This window comes from Phoca vitulina, unplaced genomic scaffold (genome assembly GCF_004348235.1).
Source record: "Phoca vitulina isolate PV1807 unplaced genomic scaffold, GSC_HSeal_1.0 scaffold34, whole genome shotgun sequence".
NCBI lineage: Eukaryota > Metazoa > Chordata > Mammalia > Carnivora > Phocidae > Phoca > Phoca vitulina.
Window position 1 is genome coordinate 13,072,618 of NW_022589737.1, and position 13,165 is coordinate 13,085,782.

Genomic DNA, 13,165 nt, shown 5'->3' on the forward strand with positions numbered 1-13,165 from the left:
GGGTAAGAATTTCTGGAACTAATGGAAAAGCTGGATTCACACAAAATAGGAATTAATAACATGGGGTTAATGAACTGAGGAAGATGATTATAGTTTTTTATGACTCTTGTTTGAAACACTGTTGGTACTCTAATATTTTTCTTCCAGATTGAGAAAGTTCTCTCTTAAGATATCAATTACTTACAGAAATATAATAAAATATTCCTTTGTGTACAAATTGAAACATTTTAGCTTTGCTCCTGACCCGAACCCTCTGAAATTGAGAGACTCTTGGTGAATATTCTTTCTTTTATGGCAATATAATTATCTGCATATATGTGAAAATCTATCCTCCTTGTAACAGGACACCATTGGAAATTGGTTATATAACAAAGGCTTTGACTGGAATGTCATATTTGAGACATGCATAGACAGATATGACCAGACAGATTTTAGGAACTAAGGTTGACTTTATGGGGCCCCTTGGAAATGTTGACCTGATACCTTGCTTACAGAGTTCCCAGCAGCCTTACCAGGTGAGTAAAGCTTGTCACTTCCTGGCAGGTACAGGAACCTCAAGATATTGTGAGGACCTTGAGATGAGGAATTCACCCAAATCTATAGGTATTGCAGGCAAGTCTGACAGCAAGTATTTGGCTTGGCTCCAGCCTCAAGAAGCTATTAAAAGTTCAATCTAGAGATTCCTTATGAAAAGTTCCAGCAAAGCAGATTTTTAAAAACTTATATGGCCGGGGCACCTGGGTGACTCAGTCATTAAGCATCTGCCCTCCGCTCAGGTCATGATCTCAGGAGAGCCCCACATCAGGCTCTCTGCTCGGCGGGAAGCCTGCTTCTCCCTCTCACACTCCCCCTGCTTGTGTTCCCTCTCTCGCTGTCTCTCTCTGTGTCAAATAAATAAATAAATAAAATCTTAAAAAAAATAAAAAAAAAAATATATGGCCAATAACAATTCTTGCTGAGCTTATGTAAATAATTAAGCCAAGTGTGTTAAAACTGGACTTGTTTTACAAGGGAGTTAGTCTTAATTTGGCTATCTTTATTGGAAATGAGGGTGATTTCAGAGAGAGAAAATGTTTCAAAAACATATCTTTGTAGATATTAGATTTTAATATTATTTATTATAAATGAGAGTAGATCCTAAATTCCTCTGGTTTCCTCAAATATCTGGCTATAACTCTCCAAACCAAAGGATCCAATCTTCTTCCATCCTCTTGACTTAAAGTCATTAAAAACTGAACTGCCTTTTTCCCTGAAGCCCTGCAGACTGAAACTGGACAAATTGAGGTCAACTTCAGAGAAATTGCCACAAATTGCCTCGTGTATAGACAATCTTTGTGCCTGTTGCTTTATGAGTCACTCAAAAGAATCACCAGACATTTGAATTGCAAATCAGAAAAACCCATCTGATTGCAGCTGCCTGCTCCCATGCCATCTGAGGATACCTTGAGCCTATCATTTAGAAATCTCACTGACAGTACTTGGGACTCAGACAGGGGGTTTATAATATGCTCCATTAACCTATGTTTTTATTTTGTTTCCATAGAAGTTCCTTTTATTAATTACCTGATTGCTTGCTAAATAAAATAGAGTCTATATGACAGCTAACACCACCTGCTACACCTGTATTAACTCCTCCTGGGAAGTAAGAATATATATAAATAAAATCAGGCAGCAAGACACTTGGCTACAAGAGGCCCTTGACTACATTCTTACAAAATGTGAGGAGTCTGCACAATGACTAACACATCAAGCTGCATGTGGATCAGTTCATCTGGAGAGGTTAAAGAAAGCCTCCAGGTCATTGGAGCAATAACTAACTGGACCACAGTTCCCCATAAACCCACCCTATCTCCTCTTCCTGATGGGAGTCCTTTTTCTCCTGGTTTCCCAACCTTTCATGGTTATATCTTCTTTTTGGACCCTTAATAACCATTCACCTTACTCTGATGTTTGGACCTTGTATCCTAAAGTTATCAAAAAAAATTTATTTCCTCTCCCCTCAGACAGATAAATCTCCAAATGGTGGTCCATAGCAACTCTGAAACAAAAGAATATAACACCCACTAGACCAAGCCATGGGTTCCTTCTACTCCCCATTGTCCAAACAGCTTCCCTAAAACTTAGAGAGCAAGGACTTCTGGAGCGCTCGGGCAGGATCAACATCCCACACCAGCATGAAGTAGTTACAGAAGATGGGCCATCTTCGATTTACCCTTAAAAGATTTTAAGGGCCCAGAGTTAGAGTAGGCAGTTAGTTAGGTTTTAACAGGATGCCTGAAGGTCAGCATTGAGAGTTTGGCCAGCTATTGGGAAGGTCAGAAGCCTGTCCCCACAGCACTCCACAGGAAGCTGGATCAAGCAGACAGCCCAAGGTGGAGGATGCCATGACAAGAAACCTCTGACCAAATCAGGAAGAAAAAGTGAGAAGCCCTGCTATCGGCCCCAAGTAATAAATGCCCCATCCCCTAATTAACAACTATCAATAAAAGATAGAAACACAATTCCCAGGACACACCTCTCTCTCTCTGTAGCTTTCATATCTTGAGATTGTACTTTTCACTTTAAGAAACTTTCCTGCTTGTGTTACTCACCCACTGTGCTATACGTCTGACCTTGAAGCCCTTCTTGTGACAAAACCAAGAACCTTCAGCTACTCCTTCAGGTTTGGCTGGGTTGAGGCCTCAGGGCCTAGGGATTCCCCAGTTCACCCGGCAACACTTTCTTCTGTGATATAAGGTGTACTCTTCACTCTGCCTGGAACAGACATCAACATCACCTCCATCATTTATTACCTCACTACTCAAAGTGTGGTCTGCAGAACAGCAACACCAGCATTGCCTGGGAGACTTAGAAATACAGAATTCCAGGCCCACCCAAGCTACAGAATCAGAATCCCCAATTTTACAAAACCTCACCTTTTATTATACATGATAAATATTATCACTTCCACAAAGCTACTTTTTTTTTTTAATCTTTCCAATCTGACTATTGTGCACATACTAAAGCATTACAGATGTAATTAAACTTGGACACCTCCTCCCTTCTCTTCCGCCTCTCATATCTCCTTTTTTCATTTCCCTCCCTCTTTTCTACCTTTTCTACTCTCCTTTACTTCCTGTCAATTCATAGCAGTGGTATTCCCTTAGTTATCTGCCAATCCATGACTCAGTTTACTTCCACCCTGAATTTCCTTCCAATCTTGCTCCAGTGAAGGCTGAGTTTTCTTTCTTTGCCCAGAAATTAAATACTTTTTCTTGCTATTTGATGATGAAAGTAAAGCTAACCATCACAAACACTGAACTGGTGAACACGTTTATTTGCAATAAGATACTCTGTGTGTGTGTGTGTGTGTGTGTGTGTGTGTGTGTGTGTATGCCATATACCATGCTTAGTATGACATATCCATATTCATGAAATGAGTGAAACAGCAATTCAAAATTCTTCATGTGGGTAAAATAATAGGATATACTCTTGTTATCAAATTTTTTAGAGCAACTAGATTACTGGGGTTGAGCACCTGGCTGGCTCAGTGGGTGGAGCATATGACTCTTGACCTCAAGGTTATGAGTTTGAGCCCCATATTGGGTATAGAGATTATTTGAAAAATCTTTAAAAAAAAAAAAAGAGGAACTGGATTGCTAAAATATTTGTTGTTTAAAATATTTTATAAAACATACATGTGCACACACTCCATTTAGACTAGCAATCGTTTCATTAATTAAATAAATGAATGTTCAAAAAATTATGTGACATGAATTTTCGTATATGTTATGCTACTGAGAAGGTTTACATACTTTCAAAATTGGCATTATTTAATTACTAAATATTTGTTCACTACCTGGACCTTGCAATTTGCTTTTACATGGTTAAAAGGCTTTAACATGTTACCTATTTCTGACTCCTTTTTGGGCTAAAATGGGTTCACACCTACATTTTGACTCATGTACCCAGATACTAAGAGCAAAACAGTCCGCATTCTTCTTTACTTTGAGCCCAGAATATGCTTATCCTATAATATCTTCTTGTGGATAAATTCTTTATTAAGTCAATAAAGTCTGGGTCATGACTAAGGCTAAAGTAATATAAAATAATGACACATTTTTGCACTCACAGTAACTACTAATCTGGATGTAAATTATTAGATCTAAAATTTTGCTTTTCAGTTGTCTTGATTATTAAAGACAAATTAAATGTCCTTTAAAATCAATAAATACAAAATTAGTGAATATTAATTTTATGTGAATTAATCCACCTTGTAAAAAAGACAAATTTTTCTTTGAAAATGTACATTTTGAGATTAAGTATGATGCTTTATATCATACACAGTGTCTGTGCTATGTGGTAAATTACATTTACTTAAGCAGGAAGAATCCTCCTGAAATCCTAAATAAATCATTTTGTCCTCTCATTCAACAGGTGAGAATTTTCCTGCTATTTCAATGTTAACACCTTACCACATTTTTGGCTGTCTATAAGCCTTCACTCTAGGATAAATTAATGGAGGGACATGTCAATCTTAGAAATTAAAGATTCAAATAAAAATGGATTAATAAGGCCACTTTTATAACCAAACAAGTGAAAATCTGTGTCAAACCACAAATAATTCAAGCTAAAAATGGGTCACAATGATTTACATATTTCAAGTTAATTTGCTTTTTCTCCTCAATCATGACCTACATTTATGAAATTATTTTGCTAGTGTGATCCTATTTGTTGATTGTTAAACCTTATTTGGTTTATATTTGATTTCTATTCATTGAGCTTAGTATTCTAAAGAAAATAGAAAAACAACACCAACAAAAGTCTTGAAATCTTGAATAATGTGATGATACCCGAGAAAAAGGCTAATATGTCTATAGAAAATTAGGTGTAGTGTAATTTCAAACAGTTCTGGATGCTCCACTTCTTTTATCTACTCTTTCTGCTCTCTTTGTACTAAAGCCACTCTTGTTTTTCCAAACTGTGAATACAATAAGTACATTCATTAAAATCTCATCTCCTTGTCTTTCAATAGAAGACCTGCAATCCCATCTCCATTTCTCTAATTGCTATTTGCCATTTAATATTTGAAGGACTTCAAACAAATACCTTAATTTCTCTGAATGAACTTTTTTCCTATTTATCATATATGATTTTTTTTTTTTTTTTAAGATTTTATTTATTTGCGAGAGAGAGAATGAGAGACAGAGAGCATGAGAGGGAGGAGGGTCAGAGGGAGAAGCAGACTCCCTGCTGAGCAGGGAGCCCGACGTGGGACTCGATCCCGGGACTCCAGGATCATGACCTGAGCCGAAGGCAGTCGCTTAACCAACTGAGCCACCCAGGCACCCTATCATATATGATTTTTGAGAATATAATAATGATGGCTAATATTTATTGAATACTTACTAAATACTTTAGAGTATTCTTAGCACTTCACATACACTATTTGAACTATGTTTCACAACAATCCTATGCAGGAAGGCTAAATATATGCCAACACCATATAATTCAATGTAAGCAAACTGGGTAGAGCCATTTTCTTAACTTTCTGGCCATATTATATTACCTTCTGCTGAAGGAGATAGAAGGATATTATAGTAGAAACTATTGTATCATATGTAGGAAAATAAATGTATTTCCTGAAGCTTACACATTGTGTGAAACATTATCTATATCTAATGTTCACAGCAATACCATAAAGATATCATCATCATAATCTTTAACATATAAGGAATCCAAGACTCACAGAGAGTCTGTATAGTTTACAGCAGGTCAAAAAGCAAGTATGTGGCAAGATCATTTTTCAAAACAACATATGTTATCTTTAATCCAGGCACACCATATATCTTTTTGCTCTCAAGCATTGCCAGTTCATTGCAATTTTTGAGGAAGCAAATCATATATACGCCACTGTTATGCATTATTTAATTAGCTTTTTGTTTTGTTTTGTTTTGTATTGTTGGATTGATGTAAAATACGTGTTCAAATTTCACTGAAACAAATTTTCTCTATTGCATTTCTGATAACTTCATTTCAGATGGTGCAGGCCTAATTACAGTCAAAGAATGAATTGGAGACCTTTTGAAATTTCTCTCCCGGCTAAAAGACAGTGGCAGTCAACAAAAGAGCCATCTGTTGTGATATCTTCAGCAATAGTGGCTTAGGAGGTATAAAAGTCTAAAGAGAGTTTTGCAAGTTATGTCTTAGATAGTAAATAGGACTGAGAGATAATTTTCATATAGGAAGCTAAAAAATATTTCTTAATTTTTCTTTGGAGTTCTGAGAATGGTCAGAGAGCTATAGGTACTAGAATATTATATACACAACTAAATATGGTCAATTTTAATATTACAACAAACTAGCATGAAGAATAAATTATAATCTCCTTAAAACTATGCTATTGATTTTAAGATTTTGACATTTTGAAAAGTCCTATATTTCAAGAATGTAAAAATAAATTTAACATTAGGTCATTTTTAGAATCTTTGGAAGAGATCAAAATAAGATTGTTTTGTCTTTAGTAAAAAGAGCGCCCAAGGAGCAAATCTGAAAATGGTAGTGTGATGAGCTCTTTGGACACTTTCCCTAGTGAAACAACCATAATTGGTGAAAATTATTTAAAAAAAAATATCTAAGTCTCTGAATATTGCCCTTAGAGCATACAACACATTAATAAAAATTTATCCAAGGAAATCTACTAAATCTGTGCTACAAGTGTCGAAGTTTATGCTACTTGAGAAAGGACTTCCTCCTTTATTCCATTCCTCACCCTCCACACACTGTAATGGAAAGCTCCACTCTTTTGGGTTTGGCCAAAAAGATGTGACTCCCTAATATGGGCTAATGTATCTCCTTGCCCAACTCACTTGGTAAGGCCAGCACAACCCTGAAGCCAAAATCTGACCATGGCATTATAAAATAAAAAGAATACATACAGAACAATGGCCTTCCTAAATATGGGCACAAAATTCTTTGACAGAAAATTAGCAAAGCAAACATAGTAATATGTAAAAATAGATATATAGATATAGATAGATATAGATAAGATGACACAGTGGGAAAGAATGCTAGATGGGTTTTCTACTTCAAAGTTAATCAAACTAAATAATTATATTAACAAAATAAAGGAGGAGCACCTTGGTGGCTCAGTCGGTTGTGACTCAGACCCCTTCAGCTGGGGTTGTGATCTCAAGGTCCTGGGATCAAGCCCTTTGTCAGGTTTCCTGCTGAGTGGGGAGTCTTCTTCTCCCTCTACCCCTTCTCCCCCTCTCATGCACACTCTCTCTCTCAAATAAATAAATAAAATCTTTAAAAATAAATAAAAAGGAGAAAAATGTATATGCTAATCTTAATAAATGCAGAAAAAGTGTTTGACAAATTCAGCCAATAGGGGATTAACAAATTGTGATTTTTTTTAACAAATAAAAATACTTTTGATATATTCAGTAGAATGAACAAATCTCAAACAATATTTTATTTTTTTTATTTTTTATTTTTTATGGGATTTTTTTTTCATTATGTTCAGTTAGCCAAAATATAGCTCATCATATGTTTTTGTTGTAGGGTTCAACGATTCATTAGTTGCATATAACACCCTGTGTTTATCACAACAGGTGCCCTCCTTTTTTTTTTTTTTTTAAGATTTTATTTATTTATTTGACAGAGAGTGACACAGTGAGAGAAGGAACACAAGCAGGGGGAGTGGGAGAGGGAGAAGCAGGCTTCCCGCCGAGCAGGGAGCCCGATGCGGGGCTCGATCCCAGGACCCTGGGATCATGACCTGAGCCGAAGGCAGACGCTTAACGACTGAGCCACCCAGGCACCCCAACAGGTGCCCTCCTTAATACCCATCACCCAGTCATCCCATCTCCCCACACCCCTCTCTTCTGTAACCCTCGGTTTGTTTCCCAGTGTCCAGAGTCTCTCATGGTTTGTCTCCCTCTCTGATTTCTTCCCAGTTTTCCCTCCATTCCCCTGTGGTCTTCTGCTCTATTCCTTATGTTCCACATATGAGTGAAACCATATGGTAATTATCTTTCTCTGATTGACTTATTTCAGTTAACGTAATCCCCTCCAGTTGCATCCATGCCAATGGAAATGGTGGGTATTCATCCTTTCTGATGGCTGAGTAATATTCCATTGTATATACATATATACCACATCTTCTTTATCCATTTGGCTGTTGAAGGGCATCTTGGTTCCTTCCACAGTTTGGCTATTATAGACATTGCTGCTATGAACATTGGGGTGCATTTTCCCCTTCTTTTTACTACATCTATATCTTTGGGGTAAATACCTAGTAGTGCAATCCCTGGGTCGTAGGGTAGTTCTATTTTTAACGTCTTGAGGAACCTCCATACTGTTTCTCAGAGTTTCTGTACCAGCTTTCATTCTTACCAACAATGCGAGAGGGTTCCCCCTTCTCTACAACCTTGCCGACACTTGCTGTTTCCTCTCTTGTTATTTTTTGCCATTCTAGCTGGTATAAAGTGGTATCTCATTGTGGTTTTGACTTGTATTTCCCTGATGCCTAGTGATTTTGAACATTTTCTCATGTGTCTGTATGTCTTCTTTGGAGAAGTGTCTGTTCATGTCTTCTGCCCATTTCTTGACTGGATTATTTGTTTTTTGGGCATTCAGGTTGATAAGTTCTTTGTAGATTTTGGATATCAGCCCTTTATCTGAAATATCATTTGCAAATATCTTCTCCGATTCCGTGGGTTGCCTCTTAGTTTTGTTGACTGTTTCCTTTGCTGTGCAAAAGCTTTTTATCTTGATGAAGTCCCAATAGTTCATTTTTGCTTTTGTTTCCTTTGACTTTAGAAACGTGTCTTGAAAGAAGTTGCTGTGTCCAATGTCAAAGAGGTTACTGCCTATGTTCTCCTCTAGGATTTTGATGGATTCCTGTCTCACATTGAGGTCTTTCATCTGTTTTGAGTTTATCTTTGTGTGTGGTAAAAGAGAATGGTCGAGTTTCATTCTTCTGCATGTGGCTGTCCAGTTTTCCAGGCACCATTTATTGAAGAGACTATTTTTTTTCCCATTGGATGGTCTTTCCTGCTTTGTCAAAGATTAGTTGGCCATAGAGTTGAGGGTCCATTTCTGGGTTCTCTATTCTGTTCCATTGATCTATGTGTCTGTTTTTGTGCCAATATCATACTGTCTTGATGACTATGGCTTTGTAATATAGCTTGAAGTCAGGCTTTGTGGTGTCCCCAGCTTTGGTTTTCTTTTTCAACAATCCCCTGGCAATTTGGGGTCTTTTCTGGTTCCATACAAATTTTAGGATTATTTGTTCCAGCTCTGTGAAAAATGTCAATGGTATTTTGATAAGGAGAGCATTGAAAGTGTAAATTGCTCTGGGAAGCATAGACATTTTCACAATGCTTATTCTTCCAATCCATTCGCATGGAATGTTTTTCCATCTGTGTCTTCCTCAATTTCTTTCATAAGTGTTCTGTAGTTTCTAGAGTATAGATCTTTTACCTCTTTGGTTAGGTTTATTCCTAGGTATCTTATGGTTTTTCGAGCTGTTGTCAATGGAATTGATTCCTTAATTTGTCTTTATTCAATTACATTATTAGTGTATAGAAATGCAACTGATTTCTGTGCATTGATTTTGTATCCTGCCACATTACTGAATTGCTGTATGAGTTCTATTAACTTGAGGATGGAGTCTTTTGGGTTTTCCACATAAAATATCATGTCATCTGTGAAGAGAGAGAGTTTGACTTCTTTGCCAATTTGGATGTTTTTAATTCTTTTTGTTGTCTGATTGCTGAGGCTAGGATTTCTAGTACTATGTTGAACAATAATGGTGAGAGTGGGCATCTTTGTCATGTTCCAGACCTTAAGGGAAAAGCTCTCAGTTTTTCCCCATTAAGAATGATATTTTTTTGTGGGCTTTTCATAGGTGGGTTTTTTTTTTTTTTTATGTTATGTTAATCACCATACATTACATCATTAGGTTTTGGTGTAGTGTTCCATGATTCATTGTTTGCATATAACACCCAGTGCTCCATGCAGAGCATGCCCTCTTTAATACCCATCACCAGGCTAACCCATCCCCCCACCCCCTCCCCTCTAGAACCCTCAGTTTGTTTCTCAGAGTCCATAGTCTCTCATGGTTTGTCTCGCCCTCTGATTTTCCCCCCTTCATCCTTCCCCTCCTGCTATCTTCTTTTTTTTTTTTTTTTTAACATATAATGTATGATTTGTTTCAGAGGTACAGGTCTGTGATTCAACAGTCTTACACAATTCACAGTGCTCACCATAGCACATACCCTCCCCAATGTCTTTGGGATGCAGCAAAGGCAGTCCTAAGAGGAAAGTATATAGCAATACAAGCCTTTCTCAAGAAACAAGAAAGGTCTCAAGTACACAACCTAACCCTACACCTAAAGGAGCTGGAGAAAGAACAGCAAATAAAGCCTAAACCCAGCAGGAGAAGAGAAATAATAAAGATCAGAGCAGAAATCAATGAAATAGAAACCAAAAGAACAATAGAACAGATCAACGAAACTAGGAGCTGGTTCTCTGAAAGATTTAACAAGATTGATAAACCCCTGGCCAGACTTATCATAGATGGCTTTTATGATACTGAGGTATGTTCCCTCTATTCCTGTACCTTGAAGAATTTCAATCAGGAAAGGACGCTGTATTTTGTCAAATGCTTTCTCTGCATTGATTGAGATGATCATATGGTTCTTGTTTTTTACTTTTATTGATGTGCTGTATCACGTTGATTGATTTGCAAATGTTGAACCACCGTTGCATCTCAGGAATAAATCCCACCTGGTCATGGTGAATAATCCTTTTAATGTACTGTTGGATCTTATTGGCTAGAACCTTGTTGAGTATTCAAACAATATTTTAGGTAAAATTTCAAGCTACAAAAGTATATACTCCATGATTTCATTTATATGAATTTCAAGAACAGGGGTTATCTATGGTGATATAATTCTGGAAATTGTTACCTATTTGTGGTGCTAACTGAATGACAATATCACAAGGGTACTTTTCAGGTTATGAAAATATTCTATATTTTGAGGGGATGGTGTTTATACAGGTGTATATATTTTTTAAGTTCATTAAAATATACATTTATGGCAAATAATTTAACTGTTGTAATGTACCTTAATACAAATAAAAGAATAAAGAAGGGCAAAAAAATGTAAAATGTATTATAAAAATTTTTTCTTTTTTTTAAGATTTTATCTATATATTTGATAGAGAGATAGAGAGCACAAGTAGGCAGAGAAGCAGGCAGAGGGAGAGGGAGAAGCAGGCTTTCTGCTGAGCAAGGAGCACGATGCAGGGCTCCATCCCAAGACCCCGGGATTCTGACCTGAGCTGAAGGCAGCCATTTAACCAACTGAGCCACCCAGGCATCCCTATGAAAATTTTTTCTAATGTAATCATTAACACCATAATTTCTTACATGGTTATGCCATTTTTTAACAGTGTCCCATTGTTGGACATTTATTTTACATCTAGTTTCTTGTTATGTCTTTATGACAGTTCATAACATTTCTTGGGAGTTGGTGTTTAAGTTGAAATATTTTAAATCTCTTGATGCATATTACCAAATTTCTTTAGAAAATTACTATACTGATTTAAATTTTGTTATACATTTTTCATCAGCATGTGTCTCTCTTGAGATACATATTTATACATATAGTCTACATACATATTCACAACTTTTGAGTATACTTGACATACACTAAACTGTACATATTTAGTGTATAATGTTATGATTTTGTTATATGTACACACCCATGAAACCATGACCTCAATCAAGATAGTGAACATTTCCAAAGCCCTTAAAAGTTTTCTTATGCTTTTTGGTAATCCTTTCTTCAAATGTCATTACTGGGTAACTGCTCATCCACCTTGTCACTGAGATTACTTTGCATTTTCTGGCATACCATGTAATAAAATAAATTGCTATGATCTTTTTTCATTCCTCTTATATTTTCCACAATAATTTTGAGATTAATCTATGTATTTATTTCTGAATAGAATTATATTAAACAGTTTTGCTATTATTAAATAAACTAATTGCTGTCATTTGACAACAGCCAATGTAGGAGTCCTTAGAGAGGTAAACAAAATGAGTACTACCATCTCCTATGCTTGACATAATTATCTGAGCTTTAGTATAGAGAGGTAAGAGCCCAGATGAGGAACAGTGGTCTTGATATGTGGAAGAGGCACACCTTACAGCTTGGATCTGCTACAGAAATATCTGTGATTGATAGAGCAAAGAGGAATTGGGTATACAGTACCCAAGACATTTATATGGAAATACTTTTTGGATTCTAAGCCAAATTCTGGACTACAAAAGTACAGGAAAAAAATATGAAGTTCTTAAAGGCAGCAGCTGCTAGGAGACTGAGAGCAAATGAAGAATCTTTCAGTGTTGGGAAGATACTAGCCTTTTGGCTCAGCAAGAATGCAGAGATTATAGTGGACACCCAGTTCTTTCCATTGAAACCCCACAAAAGCCATGCAACTTTGAGTAAGAACATGACATAAGAATAAAAGCTATGTTTTAAGATTAAGGAAAAAAATAATATAGACCCATCTTAAAAAAGCAAAAATTAGGCTTCTTCAGCAGCAAGGTGCCTACCAGAACAAAGTAAAATGTTTTTTTTAGAGAACGAATACAGTAACCAGAATCTCAACAATATGCATCACTTACAGTGTCCAACATACAAAACAAAATAAAACAGCAATAAAAAGGTATTTAAGGAAACAGGAAAAAGTGACTGATAAAAGTGATAAAATAGTTGATAGATGCATACCCTTAAATAATCCAGGTATTGGAGTTAGCAGAAAATAATATCAAAGTAACTATAGCTAACATTAAATCCAGAGGAAAATATAGAAAATAGATGAAAAGATGAAGTATCTTAATAGAGAATTATAATATACAAAAAAATAAATCTGTATTTTAGAACAGTAACCCATAAAGAATTAGTAACTCATTGAATGGGTTTAACAGAAGACCCAACACACTAGAAAATGCACTTAAACTGGGAGGAATAATAAGGATGAAAACACATGTGCGAAAGTCCTAACAAGTGTAATAGGAATTCCAGAAGGAAAGGAGAGACATAGGGACAAAAATCAATATTTGAAGAAATAATGGAAGGACATTTATCTGAATGTTTGTATTAAT

The 13,165-nt window shown here is 36.2% G+C and overlaps 1 protein-coding gene across 7 annotated transcripts in view; it reads right to left on the reverse strand.

Annotated features, from left to right (window-relative positions):
* CNTN5 (contactin 5) overlaps positions 1-13,165 on the reverse strand; it is a 1,357,780-nt gene that overhangs the window by 1,030,585 nt on the left and 314,030 nt on the right. The window contains exon 1 of one of the 7 annotated variants that reach the window (XM_032426177.1): positions 2,592-2,931. The exons of the other annotated variants lie outside the window; for them this stretch is intronic. The gene's annotated coding sequence lies outside the window, so the exon portion shown is untranslated. Of the gene's footprint in view, positions 1-2,591; positions 2,932-13,165 lie in introns of those variants that run through there. 7 annotated transcript variants of the gene reach the window in all.